The sequence below is a fragment of the Gopherus flavomarginatus genome, chromosome 20 (assembly GCF_025201925.1).
Source record: "Gopherus flavomarginatus isolate rGopFla2 chromosome 20, rGopFla2.mat.asm, whole genome shotgun sequence".
Lineage (NCBI taxonomy): Eukaryota > Metazoa > Chordata > Testudines > Testudinidae > Gopherus > Gopherus flavomarginatus.
In genome coordinates this window covers 7468658-7485910 of record NC_066636.1, presented here as the reverse complement: position 1 = coordinate 7485910, position 17253 = coordinate 7468658, and the positions used below count along the sequence as shown (strand labels likewise).

General features: G+C 51.4%; 1 protein-coding gene across 1 annotated transcript in view; it reads right to left on the bottom strand.

Annotated features, from left to right (window-relative positions):
* Positions 1-17253, bottom strand: part of LOC127037812 (zinc finger protein 333-like) — a 1302204-nt gene that overhangs the window by 1175240 nt on the left and 109711 nt on the right. The window lies entirely within an intron of this gene.

The following is a 17253-nucleotide window of genomic DNA, read 5'->3' as shown; positions in this document are numbered from 1 at the left end:
CTTAGGTATCTGGGGCCCCCCAAAACCCCCTAAGCCCACCAGGGACCCCTATAGCCTAGAGATAAGCATCTGTGCTCCCTGAACCCCATAAGCCCCCCCTGGACCCATCCAGCCTGGACTTAGGTATCTGTGCCCCACATGAACCCGCTAAGCCCCCCAGGGACCCTCCAGCCTGGATGGAAGTATCTGTGCCCCCCACAACCCCTAAGTGCCGAGAAACCCCTCCAGCCTGGAGGTAGTTGTCTGTGCCCACCAGAAACCGCTTTAGCCCCCCGAGGGACCCCTCCAGCCTGGATGCAGATATCTGTGCCCAACACAAACGGCCTAAGCCCCCCCCCATCGGGAACCCTCCAGCCTGAACCTAGGTATCTGTGCCCCCCCAACACACTAATTCCCCCTGGAAGCCCTATTGCCTGGAAGTAGGTATCTCTGCCCCCCAAAAACCTCCTAAGCCTCCCAGGGACCCCTACAGCCTAGACGTAGGTATCTCTGCCACCCAGAAAACCCCTAATCCACCCAGGGACCCCTACAGCATGGACCTAGGTATCTGTGCCCCCCAGGAACTCCCTAACCCCCCAGGAACCACTCCAACCTGGACATAGGTATCTGTGCCTCCCAAAAAACCCTAAGCCCCCCCGGGGCCCCTAGAGTATGGAGATAGGTATCTCTGCCATCGGCGAAAACCCCTAATCCTCTCCGGAACCTCTCCAGCCTGGATGTACATATCTGTGCCCCTCCCCACAAACCACCTAAGCCCCCCGGGACCCCTCCAGCCTGGATGTAGGTATCTGTGCCCCCCCAAAGCCCTAAGCCCCCCCAGAATGCCTATAGCCTGGACGTAGGTATCTGTGTCTCCTACAATACCACTAAGCCCCCCACAGGGACCCCTCCAGGACATACATAGGTATCTGTGCCCCTCACCAAGTCCCTATACCACCAGGGATCACTGTGCTCACCACAACCCCCTAAGCGTCCAGGGACCCCTTCAGCCTGGACGCAAGTACCTATGCCCCTCACAACCCCCCTAACTCTCCCAGGGTCCCGCCCATACTGGATGTAGGTATCTGTGACCCTACGAACCCCCGTAAGCCCTTGAGGGATCTCTACAGCCTCCATGTAGGTGTGATGCTCTGTGCATTACCCTGTGTGGCCAAATGGTGTCACTGTTTCTCCATGCAGGAAATGCTCTGTGCATTACCCTGCGTGACCACATGGTGTCACTGTTGCTCCATGAAGGAAATGCTCTGTGCATTACTCTGCGTGGCCACACGATGCCACTGTTGCTCTAGGCAGGAAATGCTCTGTGCATTACCCTGCATGGCCACACAGTGTCACTGTTACTCCATGCGGGAAATGCTCTGGGCATTACTGTCATGGAGTGGGGACTGTCTGTGTGGGGTATGGGAGAGCAGGGGGTGACTTTAGGTGAGGGACAGGACCTAAGCCTGTAACTCGAGCTAGGCAGGGCTGAGAGGGTGAGCACCTTTGCCCGGGAAGCTGGACACAGGAAGGGGCCGGCTGGAGGGAGTTATTTCAGTTTTGGTTTGGAGCTGGATAGTTGGAATTCAGAGAATCCCAAACTGGGAACTAAGCTTCCTGAACCCCCAGAAGGACTCGACTGACGGGTCCTGGTTGTGCCCCAAAGCCCTGCTGTATCCTTCATTCCTGTTGGCCAAAACAACCATCTATTTTACTGGCTGGCTGAGTCACTGTGTGTCCCTGGAAGAGGGGTGCAGGGCCAGATTCCACCACACTCCATGACACCCCCTAAGCCCCTCTGGGACCCCTGCAGCTGGGACGTAGGTATCTGTGCCCCCCACCAAACCCCTGAGCCCCCCAGGGACCGCTACAGCCTGGAACTAGATCTCTGTGCCCCCTAGGAACCCCCTAAAACCCCCAGGGACCCCTTCAGCCTGGACATAGGTGGAACTCGTCTGCCAGGCTGAATTGATAGCAGCAAGGACTGGGTTCAATACGTAGGGGTCCCTTGCCTACAATGTAATGCAAACCAGATCGAGCCCTCACCCAGTGACATGGGAAAATTTTACATACACACCCCTAGGTGCCTCAAAGAGGCAATACTTCCCCTCTCGCAATCATAGAATCTGGGTATAGCAGAAAATGTTTCATAACGTGAGATAAACAACATAGCATTAAATTTGGAAAACACCTCAACTAGGCCGTGTCCTTTTCCCTGGGCTCTAGAGTCTAGCAATCCCCAAATCACCCCAAGACTTCAAAGTACAATACCTCAAATATTTCAAGACTCCAGCAACCCCATAATCACCCACAGTCCCGCAGCCCCAGAGTTCAAGAGTCTATCTGCCGGGTTTTCCCCCCTGCCAGCCTGGGTAGAAAGGGGCACCTTACGTGGTCCACTGCTGACTGCCCTGCCTCTCCGTGGGATTCTGCTTCTACCTTCCCCACAAACTGCTCAGCTCAGTCCACCAGCTGCTCTGCTCCACCAGCCAACCTGTGATCTGCTCCAGCTGTCTCCAAAAACTGCTTAGCTTACTTTACTCCGTGAGCCATTCCAAGTGTTCTACAAACTGCTCTTCTCCATCAGCTGCTCTGCAATATAGTTTCAAACTCTCCCCCTAGTTAACACAGCACTTCAATGACTTCAGCTCAAGAACCTGGATCTTCAGTTATTAAGAAATTCAACAACCAGCTCTACTATTCAACTGTTGAAAAAAAAAAGATGTAATTGGTGTTTCTGGCTCACCCAAGGAGCCCACTCCCTTGTCTAGTGAGTGCCACTCAACTGATGGTGAGAATCCCTGTCTCAAAGCTGTTTCACAGTTCCTCATCCACACAATCAGGGTGACAACACTCCACATCTCACACCCCAACAACAAATAAACTGGGGATACCATAGCTGCCAAAGTAACCATCCCAGACTGCCGTGGCCGTGTCATGCACGGTGGGTGTGTCTATGCAAACATGATCAGACCCTGAAATTCTTTTCCACACTTGCCATAATTCACCACCAGATGTGAGGGTAGAGTTCATCCTGCTTCTGCTTACATAGGTATCTGTGCCCCCCACAACCCCCTAATCCCACCAGGACCCATCTAGCCTGGATAATGGTATCTGTGCTCTCCACAAACCTCTAAGCCCCCCAGGGAACCCACAAGCCCAGATGTAGGCATCTGTATGCCCCACACACCCCTTAATACCCACAGGACCCTTCCAGACTGTAGGTAGGTATCTGTGACCCCTAGAGCCCCACAAAGTCCCTCGGGACCCCTACAGCATGGATGTTTGTATCTGTGACCGACAAAAACCGCCTAAGCTACCCAGGGCCACCTACCATCAGGATGTAGGTATCTGTTCCCCCCCCAAACACACCTAATCCCCCCGGAACCCCTCCAGCCTAGATGTAGGTATCTCTGACCCCACGAATCCGCTAAGACATGACAGGACCCTTCCAGCATCGACATAGGTATCTGTGCCCACACAACCCTCCTAAGACCCCCAAAACCCCTCCAGCCTAGACGCAGGTATCTGTGCCCAGCATGAACCCCCTAAGGTCCCCAGGAACCCCTCTTGCCTGGATGAATGTATCTGTGCCCCTTACAAACCCCTAAGCCCCCCCCAGGATCCCTATAGCCCGGACGTAGATATCTGTGCACCCTCACGAACCCACTGATCCTCCCAGCGACCCCTACAGCATGGAAGTAGGTATCTGTACCCCAAAATGCCCCAAAGCAACCCCAGGACCCCTACAGCCTCGATATAGGTATCTGTGCCCCCGCACAACTCCCTAATACCCCCAGACTCCTCCAGCCTGGACGTAGATATTTGTGACTTCCAGGAACCCCCAAAGCCCTCCCCAGGACTTCTCCAGTCCCTACATAGGTATCTCTGCCCCCCACCAGCCTTCTAAGACCAATAGGGCCCCCACCAGCCTGGTTATAGCTATGTGTACGCCACACAAACCTCCTAAGCTCCCAGGGCCCCCTCCAATCGGTACGTAGGTATCTGCGCAACCACAACCCCTTAAGTCCCCCAGGGACCCCTCCAGACCATACGTAGGTTTCTGTGACCCTTACCAACTCCTTAAACCCCCAGGGACCACTACAGCCTGGACGTATGTATCTATGCTCACCACAACCCCCTAAGCCATCCAGGGACCTCTCCAGCCCTGACGTAGATATTTGTGCCCCTCATGAAGCCCCTAATGCCCACCAGAACGTCTCCAGCCTGGACGTAGCTATCTGTGCCCCCCACGACCCCTAAGACCCCCAGGGATCTCTACAGCCTCTACATAGGCGTGATGCTTTGTGCATTACCCTGCATGGCCACATGTTGTCACTGTTCTTCTATGAGAGAAATGCTCTGTGCATTACCCTGCGTAGCCACATGGAATCACTGTTGCTCCATCCAGGAAATGCTCTGTGCATTTCCCTGCATGGCCACCTGGTGTCACTGTTGCTCCATGCAGGAAATGCTCTGTCCATTACCTGGGGTGGTCACAAGGTGTCACTGTTGCTCCATATGGGAAATGTTCTGTGCGTTACCGTGCGTAGCCACATGGTGTCACTGTTGCTCCATGCAAGAAATGCTCTGAGCATTACCCAGTGTGGCCACACGGTGTCACTCTTCCTCCATGCGGGAAATGCTCTGTGCATTACTGTGATGGAGTAGGGACTGTCTGTGTGGGGGATGGGAGAGCAGGGCGTGACTTTAAAACTGGACACGTGCTCACCCTGTAAACTGAGCTAGGCGGGGGGAGGAGTCAGCACCTTTGGTCAGGAAGCTGGACACAGGAAATGGCCAGCTGGAGGGAGTTGGGTTAGTTCAGTTTCAGTTTTAGTCTCGGTGGTTGGAATTCAGGGATTCCCAAACTGGGAACTAAGTTTCCTGAACCCCTAGAAGGACTTGATTGTGGGGTCCTGCTTGTGCCTCCAAGCTCTGCTGTATCCTTCGCTCCTGTTGTCCAATAAACCTTCTGTGTTACTGGCTGGCTGAGAGTCACTGTGAGTCCCAGGAAGAGGGGTGCAGGACCGGACTCCCCCACACTCCGTGACAGACCCTAAGCCCCTCCGAGACCCCTGCAGCCTGGACGTAGGTATCTGTGCCTCCCACCAAACACCTAAGACACTCAGAGACCCCTCCAGCCTGAACTTAGGTATCTGTGCCCCCCACAAACCCCCTAAGCCCCCGAGGGACCTATACAGCCAGAACATTGGTATCTGTACCCCATATAGACTCCATAAGCCCCCTGGGACACTCCAGTGTGCACGTAGGTATATGTGCCCCTCAGAAACCCTCTAAGCCCCCAGGAACCCCTACAGCCTGGACATAGGTATTTGCACTCCCACAACCCCCCTAACCTCCCCCTCCCGGGACATCTACAATCTGGACGTAGATATCTGTGCCCCTCACGAAACCTCTAACCCCCCCTGGGAACGATACAGCCTGGACATACGTATCTGTGCCCACCCGAACCCCTAAAACCCACTGGTACCCCTACAGCCTGGACATAGGTGTCTTTGGCCCCCACAAATCCCCTAAGACTCCCAGGATGCCTCCAGCCTGGACGTAGGTATCTTTGCCCCCCACTAACCCCCTAAGCCCCCCTGGTAACCCTACAGCCTGGATGTAGGAATATGTGCCCCCCACGAACCCTCTAAGCCCCCGTGGGACCCCTAGAGCATGGAGATTGGTATGTGTCCCCCCCAAACTCTCTAAGCCCCCCAGGGACCCCTATGGCCTGGACGTAGGTATCTGTGCACCCCAAGGCCCCTAAGATCCCCCGGACCCCTGCAGCCTGGCTGTAGGTGTGATGGTGCTGCCCATGGGAGCCAGCTCAGCTCACTCAATCAGAGTGAATTGCAAACAAAACAGGGCAGACAAATCCCAAACGCTGCTGGTTATTTCAATACTTAGATTTACCAAGCCAGCACAAAACAGCTTCTGTAGTATCTCACTGGTTACTTAGAAGTTTAAACCACGCAGTTCCCTTAAAGTACCCAGCCTCAGGCCTCCGTCCAGACACACCTGTTAGATATGATGATGATTCCTGAAAATCTTACTTCATCATATAAAAGAAAAGATTCTTCCGATCCCAAAGGATCAACCACATAACCAGGTTCAATTATAACTTGGATTTTACCTAAAATACATGCTATAGCCAATTCTTATTAACTAAGCTAAAATTTATTAGAAAAGAAAAAGAGAGAGTGAGTGTTGGTTAAAAGATTAATAGACATATAGACTTGAATTCAACTTTTGAGGTTCAGATACAAAGTAGAGATGAGCTTGTAGTTGCCAAAAGTCCTTTTAGAAATAGTCCATAGGTTATAATCCAATGTCCATATTCAGGGTGGCTCCAGTCAATGACTGGGGATCTCAATCCTTGTGGCTTAAGGTTTTCCCCTCTTGAAACCCAAAGCAGATCTGAGATGAAGAAGGATCGTGTCCCAGGTTCTTATACATTTCCAGCAGCCTTTCAGCCTGAGAAAACAATAGGCTTAACTCTTCTTCCAAACATCCTGGCAATTAGTACATCCATCAAACAGTTCAGATACAGATTACCACAACCTTCAAAGAGACACAGACAATATTACTATTTCACTCAAGTATCATCATAAATGTTAATATTCTTTTTTTGCTCTTTGAATTTAAACTATAGCAATAGACAAGACTTGTTTGATGACATCACAAGACCTGAGCAAACACCTCCCCTTCTACCTCTAACACTGCAGACTTGCATTTCAAAGCTCTGTTCATTTACATATCTTGTTAACCAGTTTTTAAGGTTCACCCACGGGTCAGGTCAGTCGGTGAGGTGAGTTAATTAACTCTTTCTGGCCCTGTCACCTTTCAATGAGATATTAGATTATACTTATAATGTCACAGTCACGGTGAGTTGACTGCTGCAGCTCCCCGTAGACTCTGCCTGCGCCTCTCACCGAGCTGGAGTACAGCAGGCGAGGGGAGAGTACTCAATGTATTGCATCTACACTAGACGCGATATATCAACCCCCGCTGGATCGATCACTGCCCACCGATTCGGCAGGTGGTATAGACATACCCCGAGTATCTGGTGATCGGACCTAGACCCCGGAGGGGGACACATTGAAGGAACTCAGGGGTTAAGGTGCCTCTATTGTCAACTGTCAGGGCTGCTGTGGCTCAGAGGAGGGTGCTTGACTGCCTGGCAGGCTTAGGCGCCGCAAGCCTTGGAGGTGGGAGAAGTGAAGCTGCCACGGCGTGCTCGGGGTGCTCGTGCTCGGAGCAGGGGTGAGCTGGGGCGAGGGGGGTGCCGCAGGGCAGAGCAGGAGAGTTGCAACAAGAGGGGAGCCTCAGGGTGGAGGGGGGAGCTGCCACGGGTGGGGCACCTCAGGGCAGGGGTGCGGGTGGGGAGGGTGCAAGGTGGAAGTTTCGCCTAGGGCATGAAACTTCCTTGCACCGGCCCTGCCCCACGCCCTGCCTGCAGCCAGCCCTGCAACCCCTGCCCTGCCCTGCTGGCAGTCAGCCTCTGTCTCCAGCCAGCCCTGCACCTTCTGCTTTGCCTGCACCAGCCGCATCCTCCCTGCCCTGTCTCCAGCCAACCCCTGATGCACCCCCCTGCCTGAAGCCAGCCAGCCCCGCAGCCCTTGCCCTGCTTGAAGCCAGACCCTACCTCCAGCCAACCCCACATGCACTGGTGCCCTGCACTTCCCAGGGCAGTAACCCTGCACATCTGCTTCAATGAGGGGGGCAGGGAGCAGCTGGGACCCACACATGTGCACACCCTAGGGTGACCAGACAGCAAGTGTGAAAAATCGGGACGGCGTGGGGGGTAATAGGATCCTAGATAAGAAAAAGACCCCAAAATTCGGACTGTCCCTATAAAATTGGGACATCTGGTCACCATAGCACACCCCCAGGACTCCTGAGTTCCATTGCTGGGTTTCCTATTGGTTCCTCTGCTGGTTGTTTTCCTTTTCCTGGGCACTTTGGGCAAGTTGGCCCCCCTCTCGGGCTCTGTCCCCAGCAGTCAAATGGGGATTTCATACTTTCCCGCTATTGGAAAGTGCTGGGAGAATCCCCCAGCAAAAGCTGCTCTGACAGTGCTAAGCAGCATCTGACCAATCAAGGTCGGAGCGCACTGCCCGGGAGGAGTGCTTGGCTCTGGGGTTTCACTTCAGCCCAGTGTAGAGAGAGAGCCCTAACCATGGAGTTTGGCTCAAGAAGACCAAGTCTCCAATTTGTTAAGAGTGTTTTGAATTTCAATCCTGTGCTCCAAAGTGCTTGGTGTCAGTTGTAAACTTTAGGAGCATGCTCTCCACTCCATTTTTCAAATCATTCATGAAAATATAGAATAGTACCTGACACCGGACTGATCCCTGCCAGACCCACTAGGTTCACCCTCCCCGTTGGGCAGCTAAACATGGAGAAGGGCTCCTGGAGTCTTGGCTTTCAACCAGCTCTGCACCCACATTACACTGATTGCAACTGGACTACATTTCCCTCGTTTGCTTCTGAGAATGTCCTACGGGACTGTGTCAAAAGCCTTAGTAACACCAAGCTAGATCCCATCTATTGTTTACTCACCTCTACCAGGCCCAGAACCCTGCCAAAGAAGGAAAGAGGATTGGTTTGGAATGATTTGTTCTTGACAAATCCACGCTCACTAGTCATAAGAACCAAATCATCCTGTAGGTGCTGCTGACAAACTGAGTGTTTAAGAATGTATTGCAGGATCTCTCCAGCTATGGCAGTCAGGCTAGCTAGTCTGTAAGTCCCAGAGGTCTTTTTGTTCCCCTTTGAAAGATAGGTCCTGTCTTGTTCATGGATGGGAAGATGTTCTTTTTCAGGGGTCTCAGACAAGAACTGGGGCACAACACCTGGTTTGTTAAGGCCACAAAAACGAAGGCATGAACCTCTTCTCTGCTGCTGGCAAAGAACCACAGGTACCTAAAAGATAGGGACTCACATCTTTGAATGGGCTTTAAAAAGGCAGTGGTTAATAAGTTTGGCCCCGACCATTTCTTGTTTCCACAGACTAGACTTTTTAGCAAACTTTAGAATTCCTTGGTGCTAAACGCTGTGAAACTCCCCTTTCTCCTTCACAGAGGGCTTTAACGCCCCTTATCTCACTTGGGCTCTAAACTGCCCATAGTTCGAGAACTGTTCCTGTTCCCATTGGACAGATGGGAGAAGGGAAGTGACCTACCCAAGGCCTACACAACAAGGCGATGGCAGAGCCAGAAAGAGAAGCAACCAGTTCTGATTCCTGTTCTAACAGATGAAAACACCCCAGAGCCCAGGAATCGAGATGGTGGGAAAATTTCATTCAAACCGTTTCTGTCCGAAAATCCCATTTAGACTAAACCAGTTTGTTTCTCAAAATCATAACAAGTGGGATGAAAGATCTTTGCAAAAATATTTTGTTGCAAAACAAAAGCATCTCCTCTTTGTCAGAGTGTGTTAAATTGTCTCCTCGCACACAAAGAGGAGACACTTACATCTCAACCATTAGATAAGATGCTTCAATCTGAGCTAAGTCGTTGCTACTATTAACAATTTCAAAATAAAAAAATACAAATAAAATAGACTATTTCAGCTAATCTATTATGTCATAATCTGCTCTGAGTAAACATGATGGGAAACTTCATATTATGCACTACTTCTAGTGACACTCCCAAATGGATCCGCATCCTTCACCCACCATGAGGTAGGTAAGAGCGGATCATTATTATCCCTACTTGAAAGAGGGAGAAGCTAAGGCTGAGAAAGGAGAATTGACTTGTCTTAGGTCACACAGCCCGTCAGAGGCAGTGTTGGGAATAGGACCGAAGAGCCCTGATTTTCAAACAAACCATCGGATCTTGAATTTCAGACATTGAATGACCTGAATACTGTGCTCTCAGATGAGCTCCAGACCAACAACAGTGACAGTAATTATTCAGCAAGTATTTGAGGAGAACTGCAATGTTAGAGGGAATCATCAACTGCTCAGAGACAATTAATGCAGAGAAGCAGCAAAATTAATCAAAGATAGAACTGGTTCTGACTTATTTACTTGATCTTAAAAGAGAACAACAAGGACCTGAGTCTCCTCCCTGTCAATAACCCCCTGCTCAGCCAATCAGGGTAGAGACTGAGGACGGGAGGCTGAGGGTTCTCACCAGAGAGCCCAAAGGATGGCCCAGGTCACCGGTGGGGATCACTGCCCGAGCACTATTTCAGTCCCACATTTTTGGGTGGACCTTCCATAGTGGGAGCTGCAGAGGACTTCCCTGCAACACACACACACACCCCTCCGTCCTGTTGTTGGGAAGGGAACAGGAGAAAGGACAAAAGAAGCAAGAGAAGAAGAGGAGGGAGGGATGGAGGAAGAGGTGAAACAAAAAGGACAAACCCTAATGTCCCCAGTGATTCTAAGGGACAAAATCCCAGGTGCGCAATAAAATTCTGCCTCCTTAAGCTCGTGTTTTCCATGCCTAGAATTCACTTGTCACCAGATAGATCAGACTGAACAGGTTTCAAACCTCCAGGAGGCTCTTACCTTCTAAACAGGGATGGCTGTTTTCTAGTAAAATCACTAAAAGGGAAGGAGGAAACTCGAAAGAGGTTCCTCCTGGCGCTCACGTCCATGACCCCAAATAATCTCTCAGTCCTCAAAGAGAGACCTGGAGAAGGAAACGTGCTGAAGCAAAGCCACAGAGGTCTCTGAGGTTTCCCTGGCCCCTCGCCCCTGTCCTGCCTGGCTGATGTCAGCATCTCTCTGTGAGGTCACCACCTCCACACCACCTTTGACCAATAGTCTGAGGTCCTGCAAAAGGCCTTTGTGATGTCACTGCCACACCCCTCCCTTGCTGGGCTAATGTCCTGCCCCTGGCCAGGCACTTTGGAGGTTTGAGCTACTCCCTGTGGATCACCCCACTCAAAGAGCGTTCGTTCTAGGCAGCAAGCCGGCTAGACAGGAAAACATCAGACACTGCTCCCAATGCTACACTCAGTTTTTCAGAAATTAGTCGACTTCATGGTCAGAAGAAACCATTAGAGCGTCTAACCTGCATATCACAGGCCTCCTGTATGACACAACAGCTACTTTGGGGGCAAACACATTCCAGAAAGGCATCTAGTCTTCATTAAATGACATCAGGAGATGGTGAATCCACCACTTTCCTTGGTAGCTTGCTCCTGTGGTGAATCATCCTCGCTGTTGACTATTGTGCCTTAGTTGTAATATGCATTTGTCTCTTTTCACTTTCCAGCCATTGGGTCTTGTTATGCCTTTCTCTGCTCCATTCAAGAGCCCGTAAATACCCAATCTTTTCTCTCCATTAAGGCACTTCAACACTTCAATGAAATCACCTTTCAATCTTCTTTTGATAAGCTAAACAGGTTGAGCTCTTTCAATAGCTCACTGGAAGGCATTTTTCTCCAGCCCTCAGAACATTTGGTGGCTCTTTGCTGCCCTAGCTCCAATTTCACAACATCTTTTTCAAATGAGGACACCAGAACTGGAGGCAGTATAAAGGTTGTATAAAGGTAAAATTAAATAGGTTGCAGAGGAGTTTTTTTTAATTTCGGCTTTTGTTGCTAAAAATTTTGTCTCTCTGCAGTGAGAAAAAACACTCCCCGAATGCCAAAATTTGAGCCATGAAAAGCGGCAGTGTGAACAGCACTTCATAGGTGGAGCTGTGCTCCCGGTGACGAAGCTCCTGTCCCTCATTGGAGGTAGTTTGGCTTTGTTGCCGGGGAAGCTCTCTCCCAGCGATAAGGACGGCCACACAGCGCACCTTACAATGGCATGGTTAGAGTGGCACAGCTGCACCGTGGTAAGGTGCGCGGTGTAGACACAGCCTCAGAGCTGGGGAAAGCCGACAGGCGCTGAGGAGCACAGGGTTCAGACAGAGACATCCGGTAGGAGAGGAACTATTCACAGGGATTCTCTATAGCCTAGTAAGGTGGAGAGGATGGAAGATGATAATGTACAGGTAGGTTCTGATGAGAAACAGTGAAATGAAAGAGTCTCCCTCAATTACATCATGTAATAGCAGACAGCTAAAATGGGACACATTTTAGAAGTGCTTAAATACAAACGCTAAATGTCTAAGTACTAAGACTGGTGAATTTGAGTGCCTGGTATTGAGTGACGATATTGATAGAATAGGCATCACAGAAACCCCTGCACCCCCTCCTGCACCCACATGGGGAGACTGACCTGTGTGCATGGAGCAGCTGGCATTGCTGCCCCCCACTCCTCCCTGGAACGCTGCTCATCTGGGCACCCCTAGGGGCTGTGGGATGTGGGGGCAAGAAGTGAGATCATCCGAGCTCCCTGCATCCAGGTCACTTTCCTCAGCCGGGCTGCATAGCGGGAGGGCAGAGAGCAGCAGCTTCTGATGCTCCCCTCACAGCACAGCCCAAGTGGGAAAAGTGACCAGGACGCATGGAGCACATAGGGTTGCTCCTTACTCCCCTCAAACCTCTATGGACCCATGGAGGAGCATTGGGGCAGGGGAGAGCAGTGAGCACCTTTGCACTGCCACACGGTGCCCTTTGACCCCTGGAGCCCTGGGCGGCTATCGGGGGGCACCACCCCTAAGGCCGGCCAGGCTCCCCAGAACGAGCAGCAGAAAACACAGAGACTGGCCACACACTGAGCAGTGGTAGCCTGGGCGGCTCGTAATGGAGGCTCAGGGGGGAGGGGTGTCATAACATTTTTTCCGAGATTTGGACCTTAGCGTCCAAAATATGGGTGTTAGCATGAAAACCTCCAAGCTTAGTTACCAGCTTGGACCTGGTAAAGCTGCCACCAGCCAGAGATTTATACAGTGCCTGGCTCACTGTGGTCTCCCCAAAACCTTCCCCGGGGGACCCCCAGACTCAGATGCCTTGAGTCTCACAACAAAGGGGAATAAACCATTTCCCTTCCCCCTCCTCCCCTCCAGGTGTTCCCTCCCTGGGTTCCTGGAGAGATATACAGAAGCAAGCTCCGTGAATCTAAACAGAGGGACTCCCCCCTCCCTGTTTCCAGTCCTGGAAATAGAAGTACCAAGATAGCTAATCTCTCTTCCCCCTTACCCAGAGGGTATGCAAAGTCAGGCTAGTAAATCTAACACAACGAGATTTTCCCCCTGACTTCTTCCTCCCACCAATTCCTTGGTGAGCTGCAGACTCAATTCCCTGGAGTCCCCACTAAAGAAAAAATCCAACAGGTCTTAAAAAGAAAGCTTTATATAAAAAGAAAGAAAAGGACATAAAAATGGTCTCTCTGTATTAAGGTGACAAATACAGGGTTATTTGCTTAAAAGAAAAAAATGAATAAACAGCCTTATCCAAAAAGAATACAATTTAAACATTCCAGCAACTACACACATGTAAATACAAAAAAAACCAATATAAACTTATTGTCTTATTATCGTTGTACTTACAACTTGGAAACAGAAGATTAGAAAGGCAGGAGATAGAAAAATCACTCTCATAGCCGAGACGCCACAGACACAAGACAAAGAACAAAGAACTCACACACAAACTTCCCTCCACCCAGATTTGAAAAAGTCTTGTTTCCTGATTGGTCCTCTGGTCAGGTGTTTTAGGTTACTGGTGTTACCCCTTCATAGGTAAAAGAACATTAACCCTTAGCTATCTGTTTATGACAAGGGGGCTCAGCCTCCCAAAACCTTGCACTGCCAAGGGGACAGTGGGGCCCATGATCAGGGGCCCTGGCCAAGTTAGGTCCCCCTGGAAAAGTCTCCCCTATGTCAGCCCCAGGGCTGGAGGAGCTCCCACTCCCTGCTACAGCCCGGGGGCTGCAGCAGGGGCACAGAGCTTCTCTGGTCTCAGGGCCACAGCGGGGCAGGGGTAAAGGAGTGATAGGGTGGGGCTGGTGGGGGAAGGGGTGGAACAGAAGTGACAGTGGATGGGGCCATGGGTGGAAGGGGGTAGAGCCACAGACAGAAGGTAGGGGCATGGTTCTGGTGCTGGGGCCCCCACACTTGTTCTCCCTTTCCCGGGGGTTTGGCATCACTAGCCCCGGCTTAGCGAGTAGGGTTCAGTGGTCCCCATAATGTGGGGTGCGACTCCTAGGGGGACACAGAGGAACCTTCATGGGGGCACCTCAGGACCTGAGCCAGCCCACATAGAGGGCAGGGAGGGAGCACCACTCTGCCACAGCTCTTCCCCAACCCCACCCTCAGCCTGAGACTCTGGCTCCCAGCCCGGCGTCGACCCCTTTACCCCTGTCCGCACCCCTCTCCCCAGCAAGCAACAGCCCCACTCCTCCCAGCCCCGGTTCTTGACCGTGGCTTCCGAGGGGCCACAGCCATGGCTAAGAGGGCACAATGTGAAATGTTTGGGGACCACTGGTTTAGGGTGACGTCCTCAATCACTTCTCTGCAGTCCAATAAAAGCTATTCCTCACTCACCTACCCCTCCATCAGGACGGACTAGGTATGTTCTGCTGCCCTTCACTCATACAGGAAGGAGAATAACATTTCATTCCACTCAATCCTAAAGTGATTTGTAACCCAAGACCATCCCAAACTGGTCATTTTGGGGAAGCGGCCCCATCATGCTGCATAGCTAGGCAGAGTAGGTGTGTCTATGCAAACACGGTCTGTTCCTGAAGTCTTTCCCCAGCTCCTCACTAGGTGAGAGAGGGGAGCTCATTCAGACCCTGCTTACGCTTAGTATTTAAAAACTCCTTAGTGTCCCAATCTCTGCCGGCCTTAGATTTCTCCTCCTGTCTGTTTTTTGACAGCTCAGAGGAGGTGACCGAGTGGTTAAGGTGATGGACTGCTACCACATTATGCTCTGCCTGCATGGGTTCAAATCCCATTCTCATCAGAGGCATTTAGTCTTCACCCTCCTTTATAGACAACCATCTCCCCCTTTGGTACAATAACAGATCAAACAATGTTGCTTGTGTTACCCAAAATTGGGTCAGTTAGTAAGCTTAGAGAGGACTAATAATGCCCCTCCCTCCCAGAGTTTGGCAGAAAGCAGCACATTTATTAGCTTGATAGCTAAGCTCAAAAGAAGGGATGGGGGAGGGTGTCACACTCATACTCACGCTCCCAGGACAGGCCTGGCAGTGGAGATGTCAGGATCCTTTAAGGTAAGTGTCCCACAGCGCAGCGATGGACGGTGCGATGAAGATCAGTCTCCCTGAGGTGCAATAGAATGTAACACAGCGAACCACTGGCCAGATGGGCCGGGTGAAGGGCATTCACTGGAGGTACAAAGGAGAGTGGGAAAGCCACTTCACAGGCATTCAAAGAGGGAAAGGACACAAGCTGGGGGAGTTTAACAGACCTTTTGAGCATACAGGTTATACAGAGCATACAGATCACTGCTGCTCCTACAACATGATAAGTTCTCAAGCAGCATGTTTCTTACTTTGCCCATCTGTTAATTTTGATGATTATTGATGGAAATATTTTGCCATTGGGTTGTGTGTTTACACAGAAATTGACATTTACCAACAAATACGCAATTCTTCCAAGCCTGCCTAGTCTGCAGTTGATGGGTTTAGAGGGACACATTCACTCTTCCAGGTCCCCATGCCAGGCCTGTGCTCTCCAGGCTGTCAACTTCCCACACTGCTGGGATCCTTCCCTCATCTTCCCCCAGACCACTGCTCCACCCCCACTTCTGGTATTCCCTCCCCACACTGTCTAACTCCCCTGCTGGCAGGATCCCTTTCCTTTCCTGTCTCCACTCTGGGCAAAAGCTCTGTACTGTTCCCACACCAGAAGTTGAACCCAGGCCACCTGGATGAAAACCAGAAATCCTGACTAGCCCATATGGGACTATTGTTGCATCTGACGAAGTGGGTATTCACCCACGAAAGCTCATGCTCCAATACGTCTGTTAGTCTATAAGGTGCCACAGCACTCTTTGCTGCTTTTATTACTATAACTCAGGCCTTGGCTACACTGGAGAGTTGCAGCGCTGGTGGTGGCTTTACAGCGCTGTAACTTACTCCCCGTCCACACTGGCAAGGCACATACAGCGCTGTATCTCCCTGGCTACAGCGCTGGCTGTACTCCACCTCGACGAGGGGAATAAAGAGAACAGCGCTGTGCTGCAGAGCTGGGGTGCCAGTGTAAACAGTGATTAATCTTACTACGCTGTCACTGACCTCCGGAACTTCCCATAATGCTTTTAAGTAGAGATAACGCTCTTTGTTTTGGTGTGATGCCTCTGTTTGTTTTGTTGTGAGCTCGGGGCTCCCAGAGCTGCTTAGCTAAAAACCAAACACAGTTACTGTTTGCAGTGAATGAGCAGAGGCAGGGGGATCCCTTTGGAACACCCACAGCTGGTGTTTGCTTGAGGAGAGAAGCAGCCCGGTGGGCACGGGGGGGGGGTCTGTTTTGGAGCAGCTGCTTATCTGGTCTGTGACGAAAAAAACAAAGGCAGCTATTTGCATTTAGTGAATGAGAGAGGGGTGGGGGAAGGGGTTGGAACTTGCAAGGCAGGGAGCTGACACAGTGTCAGCTCCAAAAATCCACTCGCTCTGTCTCCCCCACGCTCCCTGTCACACTCTGCCCCACCCTTCTCTTTTGAAAGCACATTGCAGCCACTTGAACACTGGGATAGCTGCCCATAATGCACCACTCCCAACAGCGCTGCAAATGTGGCCACACTGCAGTGCTGGTAGCTGTCAGTGTGTCCACACTGCAGCGCTTTCCCTACACAGCTGTAGGAAGACAGCTTTAACTCCCAGCGCTGTACAGCTGCAAGCGTAGCCAAACCCTCTCTAAGCCGACCCCTTATGAGAGCAGCAAGGACTAGTGTGACTGGATGTCCCGATTTTTGGGTCTTTTTTCTTATATAGCTGCCTATTACCCCCACCCCCTGTCCAAGTTTTTCACATTTGCTGTCCAGTCACCCTAGCAGGGGTTGCACACAGGGCTGCATTAACCTTCAGGTGCTGAGGTTTCCCTCTCTCCATTCCCAGAGCCTGTGATCAGGAAACAGACATCAGGGCTCCCAGGTGCTGCACAGACCATGACTGAGATCAGACCCCATATCGTGCAAGGTGCTGTATAAACCCTGGCCAACATTGGGACACCCAGGGGGTTCCCCTCAATTTCCCTGAGCCTCTGCTGCCCAACTTCTTCTGACTCCCTCTGGATCACCCCCCCTCCGCCCGCAAAAAAACACCTTTCCAAACAGTCCTTCTTTCCCTGCCCCCTGATTCTGCTTTCACACCCTGGGACCATCTCCTCTCTTCCTCTCTCCCCCTCCAGGTGAAGCAGAGATGGAGGCAACTTCAGCCACTGGAGACAGCCCCAGCGA